The sequence below is a fragment of the Pristis pectinata genome, chromosome 2 (genome assembly GCF_009764475.1).
Source record: "Pristis pectinata isolate sPriPec2 chromosome 2, sPriPec2.1.pri, whole genome shotgun sequence".
Lineage (NCBI taxonomy): Eukaryota > Metazoa > Chordata > Chondrichthyes > Rhinopristiformes > Pristidae > Pristis > Pristis pectinata.
Window position 1 is genome coordinate 25,588,692 of NC_067406.1, and position 23,109 is coordinate 25,611,800.

The 23,109-nt window shown below is 42.7% G+C and overlaps 1 long non-coding RNA gene across 1 annotated transcript; it reads left to right on the forward strand.

Moving 5' to 3' along the window:
* Nucleotides 1–737: 737 nt before the first annotated feature.
* LOC127567510 (uncharacterized) lies at nucleotides 738–14,332 on the forward strand. The gene is made up of 3 exons (XR_007955898.1): nucleotides 738–756; nucleotides 13,467–13,576; nucleotides 14,312–14,332. It is a non-coding gene; the product is annotated as an uncharacterized LOC127567510 (long non-coding RNA).
* Nucleotides 14,333–23,109: the final 8,777 nt, after the last annotated feature.

Sequence of the window (23,109 nt, forward strand, 5' to 3'; positions counted from 1 at the left end):
CCTGGCTTAATGACAGAGACCTGTCTGTCTGAGTCTGTCTGTCTGTCATCTCTAAGGATGTCACTGGGCCTGCTCTGTTGTTTCAGCCTGAGGCCTGAGTGTGGGAGCAGGGCAGACCTGCTGGAAGGGGGGCAGTAAGGTTGGAGGTTGATAACTTAGGTTTCGCTGTGGGCCAGGACGAGACTCTCCCCCTAGACCCAGCACTGAGGCCTGGGCATCTTACACCCTAATCTTCTTTACATAACATGCAGCTTGCTGCCTGCAGTCTTCCACCAGTGTAGCGGTTAGCACGACGCTATTACAGCGCCAGCGACCCAGATTCAATTCCTGCCACTGCCTGTAAGGAGTTTGTACGTTCTCTCTGTGTCTGCATGGGTTTCCTCTGGGTGCTCCGGTCTCCTCCCACATTCCAAAGACATATGGCTTGGGAAGTTGTGGGCAAGCTATTTTGGCGCTGGAAGCGTGGCGACACTTGTGGGCTGTCCCCAGAACACTCTACGCAAAAGATGCATTTCATTGCATGTTTTGATGTACATGTGACTAATAAAGATATCTTTTCTTCTGTGTTAGGGTGGCATTCCGATGCAAGTTATTTGAATGAGACGTGGGCTATTAGGATCAGCTGAGCCTTCACATCCTCAGGCCCAATGAGTGAGCTATCCACTTCAGAGTCTTTGTGTGTTGTACCTCCATTCCAACTCTGCCATGGCCCAACCACATACAACCTGGATACATGGAGTCAGAGAGAAATACAGCGTAGGTAACTGGCCCTTTGGCCCACTGAGTCTGTGCCGAACATCAACCACCTGTTTTTCACTATTCCTACCCTAGCCCCATTTTATTCCCCATTAACTCCCCCCAGATTCCACTGCTCATCTCCACAATGAGGGGCAATTTACTGTGGCCAATTAACCTATCAACAAACATGCGTTTGAGATGTGGGAGGAAACCCGAGCATCAAGAGGAAACCCTTGGGGTCAGAGGGAAAAGGAATCTCCTGATGAGTAGCAGCACTCCAGGAGCATTAGTGCTGAGGGCTAAATGGGCTACAGGTTCTGCAACGATGAGCAGTGTTAACTGGCGCCTCAGGACATTTGGGGTGGGTTCTCAATGAGCGAACAACAAGCTGCTAAGGATTTTCACACATAGAAATATTTGCCGAGGAATCTGGTGCTCAAGAATAGAATGCAAATATTTTTAGACTGCAAATATTTCCAGGTTTACAGGGAGGGTTATTTTTAATCCATGGATGTGATGGGTAATTTCACTGACCACAGCAGAGTGGGATTTCACACATGTGAAAATAAACAGAAGGTAATCAGTGGGTAACTATGGATACCATTTTCATCCCTTGAGTGATGAAGACCGCATTAGTCATGAGTGACTTATGGAAGTCTTCATTACCAGCAGTTTTAAATTCTGGGTCCCGTCAGTTTTCCCACCTCAAAAGGAGAGTAGCGAGGGCATGGCCATCAATACTTGGGTCAATGTGTGATTTAGATGTGGTGGCGTGGTTGGAAGGGATCCAGGAAGGGCGAAGGAACTCAGCTGTCCCAAAGGTTTGGAGAGGAAAATCAAAGGACTGCAAAGGCTTTTAAAGAAACAGCAAATAATTAAGACTACTTTAAATTAAATTAATTTTCTGGGCTTCTTATGGCTCCATATCAATTGCTGCCTATCTTCACAAGCACATCCAGCAATTCCCAGTTAAAATCATGCCAGAATCCTCAGTAAGTCATCGGACTCTGTCCGCAGTGATTGCCCTTACCCCCTGTAATATGCAGGCAGGCAGCTATAGCAATGATGGTTGGGTGGTTAAAATGGCATACTGCCATTTTAACCACCCAACCATCATTGCTATAGTCAAATGGATCAGGTTAAAAAGGATTGCATTTATTTAGCATCTTCAGGACAGTAAAGAACTCTTTAAAACCAATACAGTCATTCTTGGAATGTAGGAAATGGGAAGAACAATTTGTACACAACTAGTTCCTAGTGTGATGATGACATGTTTATCCATTTGGTAATATTGGTTAGTTGAAGGAATAATATTGGCAAGAAACTGGGCCAATATTTCAATTTCTCCTCTTGAAAATAGTGTCAAAGGACCTCCTCCATCCACCTGAGAAGACCAGTGATCTTTTGGTTTAATATCCCATCCAAATCTCAAATAGCACATCTAATACTTTCAATTCAGACTGGTACGTGAGCAACATTTGGCACTGAGAATGGAATCCAAACCTTTAGATCCAGACACCCAAGTGCCCGCAACTGAGGCAGAGTTTATATGCCTACAGATTCTTTAGTCAAATTCAAGCCTCGAGTTCCCACTGAGGAATCAGATCTCAGGGTGGATGGTAAATGGGAGTTCAGACATTATAATCAGCCTCGGCATCAGATGGCTTGGAGAGGAAATATTGGATTGTGTTGAAGGTCACTTTTGTTTACTCATTAAAGATCTCATTTGGGACTGATTAGGCCCATCTCAGTGCTGTGACAGAGGAGCAAACATGATTAGAGAGATTCAGATGTTTGGCTCTGTGTAAGAAGGGGGCTTTGAAGAAGAATGGAGCTGGTGTGGTATGAGGTAAGGAAACTAGGAAACAAAAGCGAGCGACCAGTGTCATCATGAAAATAGGAAAAAGAAGTTCTGAGGGGACGCAGGTAGAGCAGCATCTGTGGAGGCATCAGACAAGTTGGGGTTTTAGAAACGTCACATGACATGATCACCCTTATCCTTGCTCTTTATTCACCACAATGCATCTGAAGTGTTCTTGTGCCTGTTCTCTCCGCAAATGAAGGGGTTTCTTGAACTTAGCGTGGTTGATTTAGATTAACAACATTGTCATTCAGATTAGTTTATTGTCATATACGTCAGGGTGCCATGAAACTCCTTGCTTGTGAGAAGCTCACAGAGTAAACAGTTTTCGTGGTAATAATAAATACAACAATAAATACAGCAACGAGTGCAAAACAACAGAATGGTGCAAAATATAGTAGTGCAAACTGTAGTGCAAAATTGCATTTATAATGATCACAGATGGCTCAAATGGTCAGTTCTACTTCTTTCTTTGTCAATATTTTTATTAATTTCAAATAAGAAGTACAAAATGCATGAAACAAAGGAAAAAAAGAAAATGTTACAAAATAGATTGTATTGAATCACACAAGAAATCACAATGCTTCATATTGATAAACAAAAAAAAATCAATTGATATTGATAAGTTGGAATAATTTTATTATATAAAAAAACTAACCCCACTACCAAAACCAAAGCTGTTTAGTAACATCCTAAAGACATAGTAGTATTGGCCAATATCTGTACATTTAGCACCAAATCACTGGTTTTGAAAGTAGTTCAAAAAAGGTCCCCATAATATTTGAAAGTTCAGAATAGATCCAGAAATAGAGCAACGGATCTTCTCTAAATTTAGATATGACGTAACATCCCGTAACCATTGAGCATGAGTAGGGGGAATAGTTTCCTTCCATTTAAGCAATACAGCCCTCCCGGCTATAAGAGAAATGAAGGCCAATATATGTAAGTCGGAAGTCTCCAGAATTATATCTTTTTCTCCAACAATCCTGAGTAATGCAGTTAAAGGATTTGGCTTAAAATTTATTTTTAAAAGTACAGAAGAAGTTTGAAATACCTCTATCCAGAATTTTTCCAAACTCAGACATGACAAAAACATATGGATTAAGGAAGCCTCTCCATTATTGCATTTGTCACAATAAGGAGATATATCTGAATAGAAACGCGATAACCTGTCTTGGACAGGTGGACTCTATGGACCACTTTAAATTGAAGGAGAGAGTGACGTGCATTCTTTTTCTTTGTCTAGTCCCATATTTGCTAATTTTTTCTTTAAACTTTCTATGACTGATGTAGTTTTTAAAGAATGGGATAGATTGGATATTACTCGTTTTCAGGATCTGTTTGTTGGAGGAAATTTCTTAACGTTTGAACAATTGGCAACTAAATATAATTTGCCAAAAACTCACTTTTTTCGATATTTGCAAATTAGAGATTTTCTCCGATCTCAAGTACATACCTTCCCTATAAGTCCTGATAACTTATTAGATGTAATTTTTAATTTGAAACCTTTCTATGATGCTTCAATATCTAAGATTTATGGTAGATTATTAGGAATGAATAAGGTCCCTTTAAACACAATTAAAAACGCTTGGGAACGTGATCTGCAGATTTCAATTTCTGAGGAAACTTGGAATCAAATTTTTAAACTGGTTAATATTTCATCATTATGTGCACGTCACTCCCTCCTTCAATTTGACGTTCTCCATAGAGTTCTACTTCTGAGGCCACTATGAGTTGTGCTTTGAACTTTTGAAATTTGTCCATCCACTTTTTGAAGTCTTTTCCTATTTAGAACATAGAACATAGATCAATTACAGCACAATTCAGGCCCTTCAGCCCACAAAGCTGTGCCGAAAATGTCCCTACCCTAGAAATTACTAGGCTTACCCATAACCCTCTATTTTACTCAGCTCCATATACCGATCTAACAGTCTCTTGAAAGACCCTATCGTATCAGCCTCCACCACCATTTCCGGCAGCCCATTCCATGCACTCACCACTCTCTGAGTAAAAAACTTACCCCTGACATCTCCTCTATACCTACTCCCCAGCACCTTAAACCTATGTCCTCTTGTGGCCACCAATTCAGCCCTGGGGAAAAGCCTCTGACTATCTACCCAATCAATACCTCTCATCATCTTATACACCTCTATCAGGTCCCCCCTCATCCTCCATCTCTCCAAGGAGAAAAGGCCGAGTTCCCTCAACCTGCTTCCATAAGGCATGCTCCGCATCCCAGGCAGCATCCTTGTAAATCTCCTCTGCACCCTCTGTATGGCTTCCACATCCTTCCTGTAGTGAGGCGACCAGAACTGAGCACAGTGCTCCAAGTGGGGTCTGACCAGGGACCTATATAGCTGCAACAATACCTCCTGGCTCCTAAATTCAATTGATGAAGGACAATACATCATATGCCTTCTTAACCACGGAGTCAACCTGCGCCGCCACTTGTACTCCCATTTGTACTCCCATCTATCAATTAATCTTGGCTTTAAAGTGTACAGCCTGATATGAAGAAGCAACTGTCATTTTGATGTATCTCTATCAATATCCAATCTTCACAAGGAACATCCCCAGACTGGATGGCTCCATCACTTTCCTTCCTTCTCCCCTTGCACATAGACACCAAGTGCCTGGGCCACTGAGTATTCAGAAGTCAGCAGATGCGCCCATCAATTTCCCATCTATACTTGAAGTTGAGCAAGAATACATTGGCAAAACTTGGGAATAAAAGTAACGTGGGCCTGACTTCTGCAGTAGTGGAGTTTCTAACTCTGCCTAAAATGCATAAGAGTTAATATTGGGGCTGATGTAAATATAGTTATTGGGCAAACTAATGAGTTTCATTTCTTTTCTTTTTGTGAACTCCAAGATTATATCTACTAGTATCTAGTCTTTAGGTGGTATTCCAGAACTTATAGATGTACTAATATTTTATCAAGATGTTCAGCCCTTCTGTCACCAATTCCCATCAGGGCAGACACCTAATGGTTTACTGATGCTACATTCCTCAGTCAGAGAAAAAAAACTGATTGCAAAATTCATACCCTTTAACTTCTGTGACTGCAATAACTATCAGCTGAGGAAGATTCAGCCAGAAGGTCCTGATGTCAAGTCAGTGTCAGAGGAGGGAGCACCAGGAGAAACAGCATTAATGAGGAGGTAACTGAGGGGCAGGAATAGTTGGCTTAAGACCCCTAAGATCCCATGGCTTGGGTTGGTTCTATCTCTGGAACAAAAGAAAACGCACAATCAGTTCGTGGGAAAATGTGAAAGAAGCTTGCAAAGTATGTGATTCTATATATACATGCAAGCCAGGGGAAGCATGAGGATTATCTGGGCAGACACCTAGGAATCCTGCTGGGAGATCCAGGAACCAGGCTTCATGCATCTGTGAGGTAGTAACTCCTTAAAGCTAGATAGTATGACACACATGCTATAGATATGGATAGAGCAGATGCACAGCCACTTTACCACTAATACCTTTGTTAAATCTGAATATGTCCCACAGAGCCAGGTTTGGGATCAGGTGATGAATGGGTGTGAAAGTCTGATGGGTTAGGTGTACCACACAACACTATGTCATTTGCGTTTGTTGCTGCAGCCTGTTGCAGACAGGATGTAGTAACGCTAGGCCTGAGGGTTGTGGGGTTGGTGAGGAGTGGTGGGGCGGATTGGCTTCCTGGGTCAGTTGTCTATTAATATTGCTGTATGTTGTTTCTACACTGCCGCTGAGGGAGAGCTGGCAGCTCTCTCCCTCATAACTCACTGTGTTTCCTTTTTCCTTCCGAACTTTCCTTGTACCCACAGCAAGAATGTGCTTTATACTGCAAAATTATGCTGTCACTTGGAATTGGAATTGGAATTGGTTTATTATTGTCACATGTACTGAGGTACAATGAAAAACTTGATTTGCATATTGTTCATACAGATCAATTCATTACACAGTGCATTGTAGTACAAGGTAAAACAATACAGAATGCGGAGTAAAGTGTCACAGCTACGGAGAAAGTGCAGTGCAGGTAGACAGTAAGGTGCAAGGTCATAATGAGGTCGATTGTGAGGTCAGGAGTCCATCTTATTGTATTAGGGAACTGTTCAGTAGTCTTATAACAGCTGGATAAAAGCTGTCCTTGAGCCTGGTGGTACGTGCTTTCAGGCTTTTGTATCTTCTGTCCAATGGGAGAAGGAGAAGAAAGAATGTCTGGGGTGGGTGGGGAATTTGATTTCGTTGGCTGCTTTATCGAGGCAGTGAAAAGTATTTACTGAGGCAACAACAAGAACTTTTGAGACCTTTCCTGGGTTGCATTGCAATGCTACCCAGAAAAGCCAGTAGAATCAATGTTTCGGCATGCCTATTGGATAGTGCATCAGTATCCCTGTAGAGGCATGTGCCTCATTATAATTCCTTTCAGCTGCATTTCTGGGATTCCACATGACTATCATCAGTCATGACTCAGATGTTGTCCCAGAGCCTTCCAACTCAGTCTCCAAATAATTGGCCACGAGGCAGGTCAGAAGTCATCCAGAAGCATTGCTGGACTGGTGATAGGAGCTCCTGCCCACATTGATCCCATCAGTGAAGCCCCTCACTTTTGGGAAGGCAGCCAAAAGTGAAGACATTCGCAAACTGATGGTCAACTAGGTGAAGCTGGTAGAACTCAATTGCCGGTACTGTCAGAGGTCCAATCCTGGATGAGTTGCAGTTTCTTCCAATTAAAAGTCAGGAGGATTTAAACCATAATATTTGGCCCTTGTCACAGTTCTTTACTCCTCCACACTCTCCATCCATAGAACCATAGAACCATAGAACCACAGAACCATACAGCACAAAACAGGCCCTTCGGCCCACCATGTTGTGCCGTCCATCAAACCTCCTTTTCCTCTGCCACTCTCTCAGTTTAAAGCAGCGTTCAAAACCTTAACATCCTGAGGGACAGGATATGTATGAGTATTTGGATAGACAGGGCCTGATTAGGGATAGTAAACATGGCATTGTGTGTGGTAGGTCATGTCTAACCAATCTAATAGAGTTTTTTGAGGAGGTTACCTGGAAGGTTGATGAAGGGAAGGTGGTGGGCATTTTCTACATGGACTTTAGCAAGGCCTTTGACAAAGTCCCACATGGGAGGCTGCTCCAGAAGGTTAAGTCGCTTGGCATTCAGGATGAAGTAGTCAACTGGATTCAATGTTAGAAGCCAGAGAGTGATAGTAGATGGTTGTCTCTCTGATTGTTGGCCTGTGACTAGTGGTGTGCGGCAGGGATCGGTGCTGGGTCCATTGTTGTTTATCATTTATATTGATGATTTGGATGATAATGTGGTAAACTGGATCAGCAAATTTGTGGATGACACCAAGTTTGGGGGGCGTAGTGAACAGCAAAGAAGGCTGTCAAAGCTTGCAAAGTGATCTGGACCAGCTGGGAAAATAGGCTGAAAAATGGCAGATGGAATTTAATGCAGACAGGTGTGAAGTGATGCACTTTGGGAGGACAAACCAGGGTAAGACCAACACAGTGAATGGTAGGGCTCTGAGGTGTGCGGTAGAACAAAGGGACCTGGGAATACAGATCCATAGTTCCTTGAAAGTGGCATCGCGGGTAGGGTCGTAGAGAGAGCTATTGGCACATTGGCCTTCATAAATCAGGGCACTTGAGTACAGGAGTTGGGATGTTATGTTGAAGTTGTATAAGAAGTTGGTGAGGCCAAATTTAGAGTATTGTGTGCAGTTCTGGTCACCTACCTACAGGAAAGATACCAATAAGCTTGAAAGAGTGCAGAGAAAATTTACAAGGATGTTACTGGGACTTGAGGACCTGAGTCATAGGGAAAGGTTGAATAGGTTAGGACTTTATTCCCTGGACTGCAGGAGAATGAGGGGATATTTTTTGAAGGTATCCAAAATTATGAGGTGTATAGGTAGGGTGAATGCATGCAGGATTTTTCTCCTCAGGTTGGGTGAGACTAGAGCTAGAGGTCATAAGTTTAGGGTGAAAGGTGAAATATTTAAGGGGAATCTGAGGGGGAACTACTTCACTCAGAGGGTGGTACGTGTGTGGAACGAGCTGCCAGCGGAAATGGTGGATGCGGGTTCAATTGTAACATTTAAGAAAAGTTTGGATAGGTACATGGATGAGAGGGGTATGGAGGGCTATGGTCCGGGTGTAGGTAGATGGGACTAGGCAGTAAACCAGGCCGGCATGGATTAGATGGGCCGAAGGGCCTGTTTCTGTGTTGTAGTCCTCTATGACTCTAATTAACCATAGGTTAAGCTTTTGATTCTATACTCTTTCTTGCACAAATGCTGCCAACTTCCGTTCCTGTAATATCAGCTGCCTCTGCCCAATCTTCAACTTGATTGTGGAGACACAAGAGACTGCAGATGCTGGAATCTGGAGCAACAAACAATCTGCTGGACGAACTCAGCGGGTCAAGTAGCATCTGTGGGAGGAAAGGAATTGTTGACGGTTTGGATTGAATTCTGGTCCTGATGCAGGGTTTCGACCTGAAACATCGACAATTCCTTTCTTCCCACAGATGCCACTTGACCTGTTGATTTCTGCCAGCAGATTGTTTATTGCCTCAGCTCAATTGTTACTGAAGCCCTTATCCTTGTCTTTGTTTCCATGCAACAACAGCCAGTGCTTTCTTAGCTGGAGTCTCACCTTCCACCCTTCATAATTCAGTACATCTAAAATTGCTCCAGATTCCAGCATCTGCAGAATTTCATGTGTTTACATCTAAAATTCTGCTTGCTTTATGTCCAGAGCACCTGTGATATGCGCATGAGCCCTGTGCTTGGTGATCTGCATTGGTTCACAGTTTCCTAATGCTTTGAACTTAGACCCTTACCACTCCCTACATTTGAAACCTACACATTATCTCCATTTCTTTGACTCGAGAATCTTGATTCATCATCTGCAGTTTTTTTTCTTCTGTCACCCAGGTCTCACATTCAGGAATTTCCTCCTGAAAGTTTCCAAATTCCTCAATTTCTTTAAGATTCCCGTTGAAACTCTCCTTTGACTAAGCCCTTGCCTTTGCCTGTCCGGCATTACTTGAATAGAAAACACTTGGCAATATATTGTTTATCTTTGTTGGACATTCGGTATCTCAATCCTTGATTTTCAGCCCCATGTATATGGCATGGACTCACGAGCAACAGAAAACCTGCCCTCACACTGAGCACATTTCTTTCAATGATTTAAACATCAGTAGCAAAGCCAAAACTTATTGTCTATCCCGAATTGCCCCTTCAATTCAGTGATTTGCTGAGCTGTTTCAAAGAGCAGTTAAGAAGTGCTTGAAGTCATATAAAGGCTAAACGGGATAAGGATTGCAGATTTTTGCTTCTGAAGGACTTGCAGCAAAGAGATTAAATTTACCCCCAAAAATTACATTTTCACCTTAGAATGCTTTTATTGATGTTTTCAATTGGAGGCCTATGAGTTCCTAAGAATCTTGAGGTTGCATAATAATATTCATGAATAGAGCTGATTTTGTGTACTTTATTTCACCACGGAGGATCAAGATATTAGGAAAGTGTGAGATGGATTCTGTACACAGTGGACTTAAAGTAGACTGTGCCCTGAAATTATGGTTTGTATTTCATGGAGACTGGAGGCATTCAGCAAAGGATACATTTAGCGAGTTAAGAAGTGCTAACTTATCCAGCACACTCATCGTGGGACAATGAGTGCCATTCTTTTGTGGAATGGGTGGGAGAAGGCGGTACAGAGGTTATGTCAATAGCAGGCTAAGATACACAGAGACACCAGCAATGAGAAAGGCTCCAATCCTCCTCACAGCAGGTGCTGAGGAGAGATCCAGGATGTGGTTCGTTGTGCTGCTCACCTCCACATAGCTCTGCCTCCAGTGAAGCTAGGGTCTCCTTGTCAAGTCTCAAATCATCTAGAGTGGCAAGTTTGTACAGGACGCAGATGCTAAGAATATCCACGACAATCCACACTGTATGTCAGGGCCCCATTCCAGCAGCAAAAATACACCACTGAGATTCCAAGTCCTTTTCAGTGACCAACTCTGCAGAGGGAAGTGTTTCACCACAGCACTCTTGTGCTGTTGCTTGGCTAATGTTTTCTGGGGTCCCAGAGAACAAAGAAAGGTGACAGGATTTTCAGGGCTGAATATATTGTGCCAACTTCCAGAATGTTAGGGATTGATTTTCTGCAGGTTGTCTGGAGGAATGAAGGAATAGAAATTCTTCTTAAAATAGTCAATCAGATTTCTGCAGAGGTTGCAAGCAAGGTGGACGTCATTGATTGTAATATAGCTGCAGGCAGACTAATGAAAAGAAAAATCATTGCCACAAAGAAATGTGTAGAAATTTCTCCACTGTAGAAATTACTGAAGCTATCCGGACTCGTCAGACTTGGAACGTCTCACATCCACTGATGACAGCTGATCCTAGTAACTTACACTGAGGGTTATGGACATAAAGTTAGGAAAAACACTACGAAGCTGAAGGAACTCAGCAGGCCAGGCAGCATCCGTGGAAAAAAACAGGCAGTCAACATTTCAGGTCAGGGCCCTTCTTCAGGATTGAAGATAGAAAAAGGGGAAGCCCAATATATAGGAGGGAAAAACAGAGCAGTGATAGGTGGACAAAAGAGGGGAGGCAGGGTGGAAACAAGGTGGTGATAGGTAGATGCAGGTGAGAGATAGTGATAGGCAAGTGCGTGGGAGGAGGGGAGAGCAGATCCACCAGGGGATGGGTCAAAGGTAAGGGGAGCAAGGGAAATAAAAGGGTAGAAAAAAGATAGATAGGCTAGGAAAGGGAAGAAAAGGAGAAGCATGGTTGGTTGGGGATTACTTAAAGTGGGAAAATTCATGCCGTTAGGCTGCAAGGTTCCAAGATGGAAAATGAGATGCTGTTCCTCCAGTTTGCATTTGGAATTCTTCTGGCAGTGGAGGAGGCCGAGGACTGACATATCAGTGATAGTGTGGGAGGGGGAGTTGAGGTGACTGGCAACGGGGAGATGCAGATTGCGGTTATGGACAGAGCGCAGGTGTCTGCAAAACGGTCACCTAGTCTAGGTTAACCTTAAGCTTATCAACTCAGTCAGTGGCAATCCCATGTGGCTACTTTTTGTGGTGGTTATTGAAGTCCCATCCTAACATCACCTACCCTCCACCCCATCACCCCCACTCCATTCAGAATGCTTTCTGGATCTCTGCCCCTTTCATGGTGTTTAACTTGGAGGAAAACTGACTCAACAGCGGAGTGGCAGAAGATAACAATCAGAAAGAGCTTTCCTTCATAATGGTAGCAGAAAATGGTGTAAATGTATGGTAGGTCAGGCAGGGTCTGTGGAGAGAGAAACAGAGGTTATTGTCATATATACAAGTTTGGTGAGGTACAGATACAATGAAAAACTTGCTTGCAGCAGCTTCTATCCCGCTGTTATAAGACTATTGAACAGTACCCTAGTACGATAAGGTGGGCTCTTGACCTCACAATCTATATCGTCATAGCCTTGCACCTTATTGTCTGCCTGCCCTGCACTTTCTCTGTAACTGGAACACTTTATTCTGCACTCTGTTATTGTTTACCCTTGTACTACGTCAATGCACTGTTATAATGAAATGACCTACATGGATGGCATGCATAACAAAGATTTTCACTATACTCAGTACATGTTTCTGTAGTGTAGCAGTTATCACGTTTGCCTCACACGCGAAAGGTCCCCAGTTCAAATGTGGGCAGAAACATGATTCAGTGGCATGGTGGTGTAGCGGTTAGCGTAACGCTATTACAGCGCCAGCGACCTGGATTCAATTCCCGCCGCTGTCTGTAAGGAGTTTCTACGTTCTCCCCGTGTGTCTGCATGGGTTTCCTCTGGGTACTCCAGTTCCCTCCCACATTCCAAAGACGTATAAGTTAGGAAGTTGTGGGCATGCTATGTTGGTGCCGGAAGCATGGTGACACTTGTGGGCTGTCCCCAGAACACTCTATGCAATAGTAAACTAATTGAATCACAGACTCTCCTGATTATTTCCAGCTCTTTTCTGTTTTCAGCATTGCAGCGTTGTTCTTTAGCTGGAGTAGATCACCTCTGCTTTCCATGACTTGAAGCTATGAGAATTCATAGACTTTGGGGTGATCATTGAGGGATTGCAGGAGAATCTGTTTCACCTTTTTCTTTTTGTGGATTTTTCCCAACTACAGTGCAATGAAGGAGTAATCTTCATGTCTGTTGGGTTTACTAGTCTATGACACTGGGTAGCTCTGTTTTGGTCACATGTAGATGCTGGTATTGCTGAGTCCTGTCCTGTTATAATGTCTGGGTTGTTGCTGATAGGTTTCTCTGACATTTTTCTCATTCTATTTTGTTGTTTTACCACTAAGTTGCCGGGCTGCCCACACCAGAGAACATTAATTAACTAAACGTTATGGGACTGGAGCTGAACACAAGCCAAATCGAATAGGAGAAGCATGTTAGAATGGATGTTTGTGAACTATTAACAACCCAGCAGTTTTCCTGACCATTTTTTGATGCACATAACCTATTAGCCAACGTTTTCAGAAGTCAGAGAATAATTGGATCAGGGCTTGTAGACATAATTCAGACTCCATTTTAAAGTCAAACATTCCACCTTAATATTCTTGTTATAAATTCCCATGTGCACATTTGCAATGAAGGTTACTCTGTGACATCTTATACTGCAATTATTCCTCCAAGCAGCAAGGGTACTATAGCACCTTCATTGATGGGAGTACCAATTCAGCTTTGCAAGTTCACAATAGCAGCTTTTATTATAAATGTGGTACACTTTATATAAAGATGTACATTCGCAAAACTGGATGAATATGTATGTACAAATTTAATTTAAACTTTGTTTTGTATTAGGGCGTTTACAAGCTTGGAAACGTGAAATTTCAGATTTCTTGCTGTGGTACTGGTCTGCTGCCAAGCCAACTTAAAAATGCTGGACACCCTGTGAATGTCTTGAGAATTAGGTGTGTTTGATCCTATGTCTGGAATGCAGTTTACTGCATTAATAAAGCACCCCAGTTTTCCTCTATAAACTGCTTCAATTTTACTGGATTTTGGATAAATGATACTTCTCCTTCAGAAAAGTTCAGTTGTGCTAAAAGTGGCATTCAGCTAGCTGCCTGTCTATGTTTCCTTACGAAATAAAAAGATGCCATTTGGCCCACTGAGCCAATGCTGGCTCACAATGCCATCCCATCCCTGCACTAATTTTCCCTGTAACCTATTCTCCCCTTATGTCCATCAATTCTACCACCCACCCAGCTGGAAATGTGAAGCAGCAGCTTTACTGGCTGTGCCAAAATGCCGCCTTGAGTTGTCTTCTGAGCAGCAAACACCAGGGATCTGGGATCCATTCTGTTTCAGTTTAATTCTACATTATATCTTTTTCAGTTTAATTAACAGCTGTGCCTACCCTTGTGATGTTAACATTACAAATGTTGATTTCTCCCTGGATGGAATTCCTGTTGTCTTTATGTCTGTGTTTGTGAAGCTTGATGAATGCATGCATGTTGTTTGTTTTGGGGCCACGGTGATCTTCAAATTACAGTTAATCAAATATCACATTTTTTTGAAAAGGGAACATCCTTTTCTTCTGATGAATTTAATTTTCATGGGGATAGCTAGAATGGCTGTTTCCACATGAACGTCTGCACTTCTAGTAAACTGAAACTTACACTTATTCCTTTGGGTTTGTCTAGGTGGCATATATAAGACCATCGTTTATTACCAGCCCAAATTCCCATTGTGAAGGAAGTGATGGAAGTGCCTTCTTGAACCATGGCAGTTCATGTGATGAAAGTGCTTCCAACATGCGATTAGTTATGGTATTTCGGGATTTTGTTCCAGTGAATGAGAGACATATCCAAGTCAGGATGATGTCTGGCTTGGAAGAGGAAATTACAGGTGGCGCCATTCACATTTAACTGCTGTCTCCTTCTCTGTGGTGGAGGGAGCCCTGCCAATTGATTGCATTTCATCTGTGGATAGTACACTCTCTCCTGAGCCCTGTTATGGGAAAAGATCATCAGACGTCTAAAGAAAAGATTCAAGTATTTGCTCAAAGCTTCCTTGAAGAATTGCAACATCCCTACCGACTCCTGGAAATCCTGAGTCCACAGTCACTCAGAGTGGAGAAGGAGTTATCGGGATGCTATTGAGAACTCCGAGTCCATGTATTAAGAACACACAGAAGCCCTATGTAAGTTACTGAATAAGTGCACTACCTCACAAAACTATCCACCTGCCTGGCCCAGCAGGTATCTCCTTCCTACCTGTGGAAGGGACAGTGATTCCCACATTGGCCTCATCAGACACCTCAGGACCACAAAACTGGAGTCGACGTGAGTCATCTTTGATCCAAAGGGACCGCCTTAGAAAAAGGTGGTGCACACTGCAACTGCACTGATCCAGTAGGGGTGAAAGTAAAGGTCTAGGGAGTGGATACAGTGCCAATCAAGAAGGCTTCTTTGTCCTGGATAGTGTCGTGCTTCATGAGTGTTCAGGAAACATCCAGCCAGATGCAGGGTATAACACTGTACTTTTGTGCATAGTTTTGAACAGAAAGAATTTGGAGTGTCAAGAGGTGAGTCACCAATGGCAGAATACCCAGCCCGAGTCCTGTTCTTGTAGCAAAGCAATAAGCAGGTTATAACAACAGGGTCCTCACTGGAATTTTAAATGACTTCTGTTAACAGCTTTCTGAAGAATTGCACTTTGACTGGGGTATTTTCCTAGGTTTCTTCATGGGGTCATCTGAGAACAGTAAATATTGAATCAGTAGATGGAGTACTTAGCTCCAAAGGAACCAAATGGATGGACAGTTGTGGTATGATCTCTGACTCAATCTTCTGGCATTTGGTGGGCCCAATCTCTCCAGTGCATCTGGACACAGACTTAGGGATATGTCCTCTACATCACTGTGGTGGTGGGGTGAATGAATGTTTTGATTTTGATCAGTGTGGGACTACCTTACTATGTTAATGTAAGTAGCAATATACAATTTACAGGCAATCGTTTGTTCTCTGATGACAGTAATATCTTGCAGGAAATATTAATCTTCGCTATACTGAATTTCCTACCCCTTTTATTGTTTACAATATACATGGCCCTGAATATCTGCAGAATGAAGCCGATTGCTTTGGCCTGCAGATCTGCCAGTTAGCTCCAAGTCTAATCTAATTATATCTTGTCAACAAGTAGGTTGCAGAGTTATTAAAGGTACACCATGGGAATACTTTGAATTGGTGGGCCAGACAGGCTTGCCTGAAACTCTTACTATGTTTAATATGTTACAAGACATTAATTGAGTACACTGGAGCAGGAGAGTGGGACTAATCCAATAGTTCTTTAAAGAAACCAGCTCACGTACAATGGGCCTTAGGTCTCCTTTGGTGCTATTTAATTCTACAGCATTCAAACAAGGTGTGAACTGATATTCAGTCAAGCTGAAGCCATCAATAAGCTGCTATGGTATTGTTAATATTAGTTTGATTGACAGCTATGCCCCTCAGGCAGGGAATAAATATGACAAATTATCTGCATTATAGAGCACACTTGTCATATTAATCCTGAGCCTGGAGTCTGGTTTTCGTTTGTGAGTACTCTGGCTTTAGCTGCATATGTAATAGACTGCAGCAAGATAAAACTGCAGAGGATGAAGTGAAATTAAGGATTGTAAAGAATTTCTAAAATTTTGTCATCTTGTCTCAAAATAATTTTAAAGGACCAGTAAGCTTAAGGACTGCATTGTTATTATCTATTCATTTATTCCTGCTGCTATGAAAATTTACAGCTTGTAAAACAAATTGCAATACTAGCTTTAGTTCCAACTGGAGTCAAAAACGTTAAACTTTGGGCCCTTCTGTTGTCAGGCAGAAGCTAGAGAGTCACGACTGGGTTTTAAAGAAGAGCAGAGGGAACATCAATGGTGTCTTGTCGAATCTTTACCTCTCAACCAACCCCTAAGAAAACGCATTATTACCTTGCTGCCTGCAGACTGATTGTCACATTTATTACATTACAGCTCTGACTCCATCATATTTAATTGCTGTAAAGGACTTTGAGACACTGAGGTCATGAAAAGTGCAATGTAGATATAATGATGCTGATGTGTCAGAACACTCCTAAAAGAATCACTTTAAATCCACGCTATTAGTTTTTTTTGGTCTCAGTCTTTATACATGAAGAACAGCAGTTACTCACCCAATGCTCTTTAAGTGTCTATTTTGTTGTGAGGTCAGTGGATAGTTAACCAGAGCAGAAAGTCTGTCTCAATTTTATCTCCAACCCAGCAAAAGGGATCTGAGTCATCTAAAAGAAAAATAAACCGCAGATGCTGGAAATCTGAAATAAAAATAGAAAATGCTGGCTAGGCAGCAGCTGAGGGGAGATGAGCTTTGTGATGAAGGGCCATTGGCCTAAACCGTAAACTCTGATTCTCTCTCCACTGCTGCTGCCTGACCTGCTGAGTATTTCCGGCCTTTTGATTTCAAGGGTTCCAAGGTTCACTGTACCCTGTTCTCACTCCACTTCCCCATCCAGGCTGAGATTATCCCAACAAATGAGAAAGTCCACCTGGGATGCACAGGGTTTGTAAAAAACAGAAAGTAAATGAAAAGAGAGTTTGCATTTCTCCAGCAGTTTTCACACCTGGCTGCCTGGCTAATGAAATACAAATACTTCAGATGTAGCTGGATATACAATAGCAATACCACATTGCTGGGAGTTTTCTCTGGAATCCTTGCACTTAAAAATATAAAAATAATCTGTCAAATATTTTGTCTTGCAATTTCTTCTTCAGAGTACACATACAAACTGCCTTAATGGGCAAAGCTGGTAGGGGACACGTATCATAATATGTCTGAAGATAAGCATGAGAGTCAGATAGATTATATACTGCCAATCAGTTTACAAATTTTGACTGACTCCTTTTGACTGGCACACTTCATTAGAGAAGTTGCATGAAGCTTGAGATCCCAAAGTCCCAAATGAAGAAGTTGGCTACAGTACGTTTCTGATATGTGGAGCCCACTTCAGAGGAGGAAAGTCCTTCCCTACTTTTGTACAGTACTGGCCTTACAAGGCCCATTCACTACTTTTATCCAGTGAAGATATAGCCCATCTCCAGAATCAACAATAAAAACTTTCCTGGGCCCTCCCAATGCCACTTCTGGTAAATACACAGCTCAGTGTTCTGTCCCAAGTTTGTTCTGAGAAAATTAATAAGGCGACAGAGATGCCACCATTTGCCTCAACACTACACTTGCTCTCGTTCTGAAATAAAATATCAATTAATCATAAAAGAATCTTTAAGGTAAAAACACTGCATGTATATACAGTAGGTGTATAAAATCATGAGGGGCATACATAGGGTGAATGCACTCAGTCTTTTTCCCAGGGTTGGGGAATCAAGAACTAGAGGGCGTAGGTTTAAGGTGAGAGGGGAAAGATTTAATAGATACTTGAGGGGCACTTTTTTTACGTAAAGGGTGGTCAGTATACGGAATGAGCTGCCAGAGGAAGTGGTTGAGGTAGGTACAATAACGACTTTTAAAAGACGGACAGGTGCATGGATAGGAAAGGTTTAGAAGGTTAGGAGCGAAACGCTGGCAAATGGGACTAGCTTGGATGGGCATCTTGGTCAGTGTGGGCCAGTTGAGCCGAAGGGCCTGTTTCTGTGCTGCATGTCTCTACGACTCTAGGACTGCGGCCCATTTGACCACAACTGCCGTCACATTGTCTAGTTTGTTAACTGAGCCCAGACTATCGACTTTAGCAGTGTGGTACCTTCCACAACATGCATTTTGTACAAGGTCACCACACGAAGGTCCTGAATTTTGGGTGATTTATGAGCCCCTGGGTACTGTTGATGTAGCCTGTGTCAGCCCAGCACAGATCTGGCTGAACATCTTGGTTGGCATGGACCAGCTGGGCCGAAGGGTCTACTTCCGTGACTATGAGATCTGCTTTCCTGGTTCAGTTCAGTAAGCAGCTCACACTTACATCAGGCATTTTCTCAAAAAGTGTACACATTATACACAATGAATTACATCCATAGGAAGGCAAACCACTTTCCCTGTAAATATCCAGCAGTATGGCTTCAAACATGGAATTGACACAACACCTTCATTTTAAAAGTGTACGTCCTGACAGTACACTGACCAGGAAAGTCAAAGCTCAGGGTGAGTTGTGGGAGATCAAAGCTTTCCTCTGGCAATCTTGGCTCGCAACACCTGTGTGCTTTCCCAGGACATGATCTCAACACCAGCATAATGAGGTACATTCATGCACCAGAGTACGAATGGAGCGCTTATATTGCAGGTTAAAGGTAGCGGAATCTCAAAAATCATCGGGAGGCAAAGTAAGTAGTGCAGATGGGAGCAGAAAGTTACAAAAGGACACAAACAGATTAAGTGAGTGGGCAAAACTAGACAGAAAGAGTTTGTTGTGGGCAAGTGTGAAGTCATCCGACAGTGAGCCAAGAACAACAAACCAGAATATTTTCTTAATGGCGGGGAATTAGAGGCTATGGAGGAGCAAAGGGATTTGGATGCCAAAATGCACAGTCACTAAGAACTGGAGCACAAGAACAAAAAAAATAGTTACATTTTAAAAAGCTATTTAAATGGTAGACTTTATCTTAAAAGAGATGGAACAGAAAAGGGAGAAAGTTATGCCTTGGTCACACAGGCTTGAAATGGAATCATCCGGAATAATGACTTCAGTTTTGGGCACACACCATAGGATGGCTGTACTAGCTTTGGAGGGGAAGCAATGTAGATTTAGCGGAATATTAGAGCAGATTAACTGGTAAAATTAACATGTCTCTTTGCATAAATTTACTTCACATTCTTGAATTTACAGAGATGATCTAGTTGAGATGTTTAAAATGGTAAAAGCAGCTTATTCTGTTCCTTTCTCTCTTCTTCTGATCCACCCAGGTCCTCTCATACATCCCTTCTTTCCTAACACCCCCCCCCCCCGCCCCAGCCCCCTGTTACCCAGTTTCTTTCCCCTCACCCACCTGGTTCCAGCTGCCTATTGCCACTGGGTCCCCCATCCCCTCCCCTTACTGTTCCCATCTGATCACCATCCTTCCCTTCTCTGGTTCCACTTACCACCTTCCTTCCTTGTCAGATTCCATAATGTAGCCCTCTGTTGTCTCCACTATCTTTAGCTGTCTGTATCTGTAATTTATAGATTTTTTATGTCTTTGCACTGTATGGCTGCCACAAAACAACAAATTTTATGTCATAGAACATAGAACATTACAGTACAGTACAGGCCCTTTGGCCCATGATATTGTGCCAACATTTCTGCTCTAAGATCTATCTATCTAACCCTTACCTCCCATGTAGCCCTCCATTTTTCTATCATTCATGTATCTAAGAGTCTCTTAAATGTCCCTAATGTATCTTCCCCCACAACCTCTGAGAGCAGTGCGTTCCACGCACCCACCACTCTCTGTGTAAAAAACTTATCCCTGACATCCCCCTTATATCTTCCTCCAGTCACCTTAAAATTATGTCCCCTCATGTTAGCCATTGTCGCCCTGGGAAAAACTCTCTGACTGTCCACCCGATCTATGCCTCTTATCATCTTGTACACCTCTATCAAGTCACCTCTCATTCTCCTCTCCAAAGAGAAAAGCCCTAGCTCGCTCACCCTATCCTCATAAGACATGCTCTCCAATCCAGGCAGCATCCCGGTAAATCTCCTCTGCACCGTCTCTAAAGCTTCCACATCCTTTCTTATAATGAGGTGATCAGTCATATGTCAGTGATAATAAATCTGATTCTGATTCTGATTCTGTCACCTCCCAGCCTCTGTCACCATCTCCACCCTTCCCTCCCCCACCTGACTCCATCTGCCCATCACCCCCTCCTCACCTATCGCTTGCTAGTCCCTGCCTCACCTCTCCCCCTCACCCCTTTATCCCGGCTATCTCCCCTTTCCACTTTGGTAGTGGGCAGACACGGCAGTGTAGCAGTTAGCGTAATGCTATTACAGCGCCAGCGACCCAGGTTCAATTCCGGCCACTGTCTGTAAGAAGTTTGTACATTCTCCCCGTGTCTGCGTGGGTTTCCTCTGGGTGCTCCAATTTCCACCAACATTCCAAAGATGTATGGGTTAGGAAGTTGTGGGCACGCTATGTTGGTGCCTGAAGCGTGGAGACACTTGCGGGCTGCCCCCAGAACACTCTACGCAAAAGATGTATTTTACTGTATGTTTCGATGTACATGTGACTAATAAAGACATCTTATCTTATCTTAACTTATCTTATCTTATCTTAACTTAACTTAACTTAATTTAACTTAATTTATCTTATCTTATCTTATCTTACCTTATCTTAATGCAGGGTCTCAACCCAAACAGTAGGTTCCACAGATGCTGCTTGACAAGCTGAGTTCCTCCAGCAATTTATTTGTTGCCTTACAAAGAGTCCGCTTCAAGGATAATCTGATGTTCAGTGTCCACTGATAATTAAAAATATTTGTGGGCATAAATAAATATAAATATTTATTTAAAAAAGTTTGTGGATATTTTATTGCAGGTAAGTTGCTCCAGACTTGGCAAGAGGTCCTTTGGCCCACCACATCTGTGCTGACCATCAAGCAACTATCCACACTAATCCTACGGTTCTTCAAGTCACCCCACATTCCCACTAACTGCCTACAGATTCTACCACTCACCCACATTTGCAGTGGCCAGTTAACCTATCAACCCACAGGTCTTTAGGAATGTTGGAGGAAACTGGAGCACCCTGAGGAAACTCATGTGATCACAGGGAGCACTTGCAAGTTCCACCCTGACTGTACCGGAGGTTAGGATTGATGCCGGGACACTGGAGCTGTGATGCAGCAGCTCTACTTGCTTTGCCACTGTGCCACCAGTGCTCTGTTACTGAAAGAGATGCTGCAGATCTACTTTCTTCCATGTTCCTACATAAATCTCAACCCATCCTTTTCCTTTGGCTGGTAGCTTGTGGTCTGTAGCATTAAATATCTGGTTGGTTTCCCACTTCATATGGACAACATGGGTAGTTTTGGAAAGTACTGAAATGAACGTGCCCTTCCAGTTGCTCAAAGTATTACAGTGCATGTATAAATATTCCTTTATTATGTAAAGGAATACTTATACATGCAGAAGGAGTGAAGTATTCTGGGAAGAAGGGAAGAAGGTTAACTAAGATTACAACAGGATCTAGATGAACTGGGAAAGTGGGCCAAAAAATGGCAGATGGAATTTGACTCTGACAAGGGCAAGGTGTTGTGTTTTGGTCAGTCAAACCAGGGCAAGATGAACACAGTAAATGATAGGGCCCTGGAGATTGTCATAGAACACAGTCTTTGGGGTATAGTTCGCTGAAAGTAGTGACACAGGTAGACAGGGTGGTGAAGAAGGCAATTTGGCATGCTCGCCTTCATTGGTCAGGACACTGAGTACTGAAGTTGAGATATCATGTTGCAAATGTACAAGTCATTGGTAGACCACACTTGGAGTATTGTGTACAGTTCTGGTTGCCCAGTTATAGGAAAAGATGTCATTAAGCTGGAAAAAGTGCAGAAAAGATTCACGTGGATGTTGCTGGGACTAGAGGGCTTGAGTTATAAGGAGGATACTGGATAGGTTGGGACTTTTTCTCTCCCCTGGAGCATAGGGGATGACCTTATAGAGCTATATAAAATCATAAGGGGAATAGATAACGTGGATGGTCACAGTTTTTTTCCCCAGAATAGTTGAGTCTAAAACCAGAGAACATAGATTTCAGGTGAGAGGGGAAAGATTTAAAAGGGAACTGAGGGGCAAGTTTTTCCACACAGAATTGTGAGTATTTGGAACGAGCTGCAAGAGGAAGCTGTAGTGGTGGGTACAATTACATTTAAAAGATGTTTAAACAGGTATATGGGTAGGAAAGGTTTAGAGGGATATGGGCCAAATGCAGGCAAATGGAACTTGCTCAGATAGACACCTTGGTCAGCATGGATGAGTTGGGCTGAAGGGCCTGTTTCCATACTGTTTGACTTTGTTACCTTCTCCCTTGGAAACTAAGTCAATCTGCCATTATTATGAAACAATGCATTATTTTTAATCATCAACCATGGATAGCTTAGTGTTACTTGTTCTGATAGTTATTTGAAAATTCATTTTAACTTCCTTGGGGAATTACTGCGGGATATAGATCAGTTACAGATATGGGCAGAGAAGTGGTAGATGGAGTTTAATCGGGGCAAGTGTGAGGTGGTGCACTTTGGGAGGTCAAATAAAAGGAGAAAGTAGGCCCCTTAATAGCATTGAGGTACAGAGAGATCTTGAGGTCCAGATCCATAGTTTACTGAAAGTGGCTACACAAGTGGATGAGGTGGTAAAGAAGGCATTTTCACTTTTCAGTAGTCAGGAGCTGAGAGTGAGAGCAGGACTTGTAAAAACGGCCAAGTCTCATTGATTGACTAATTGGTACAGGAGCCTCAAGACCCACACCTCAAGGTTCAACAAC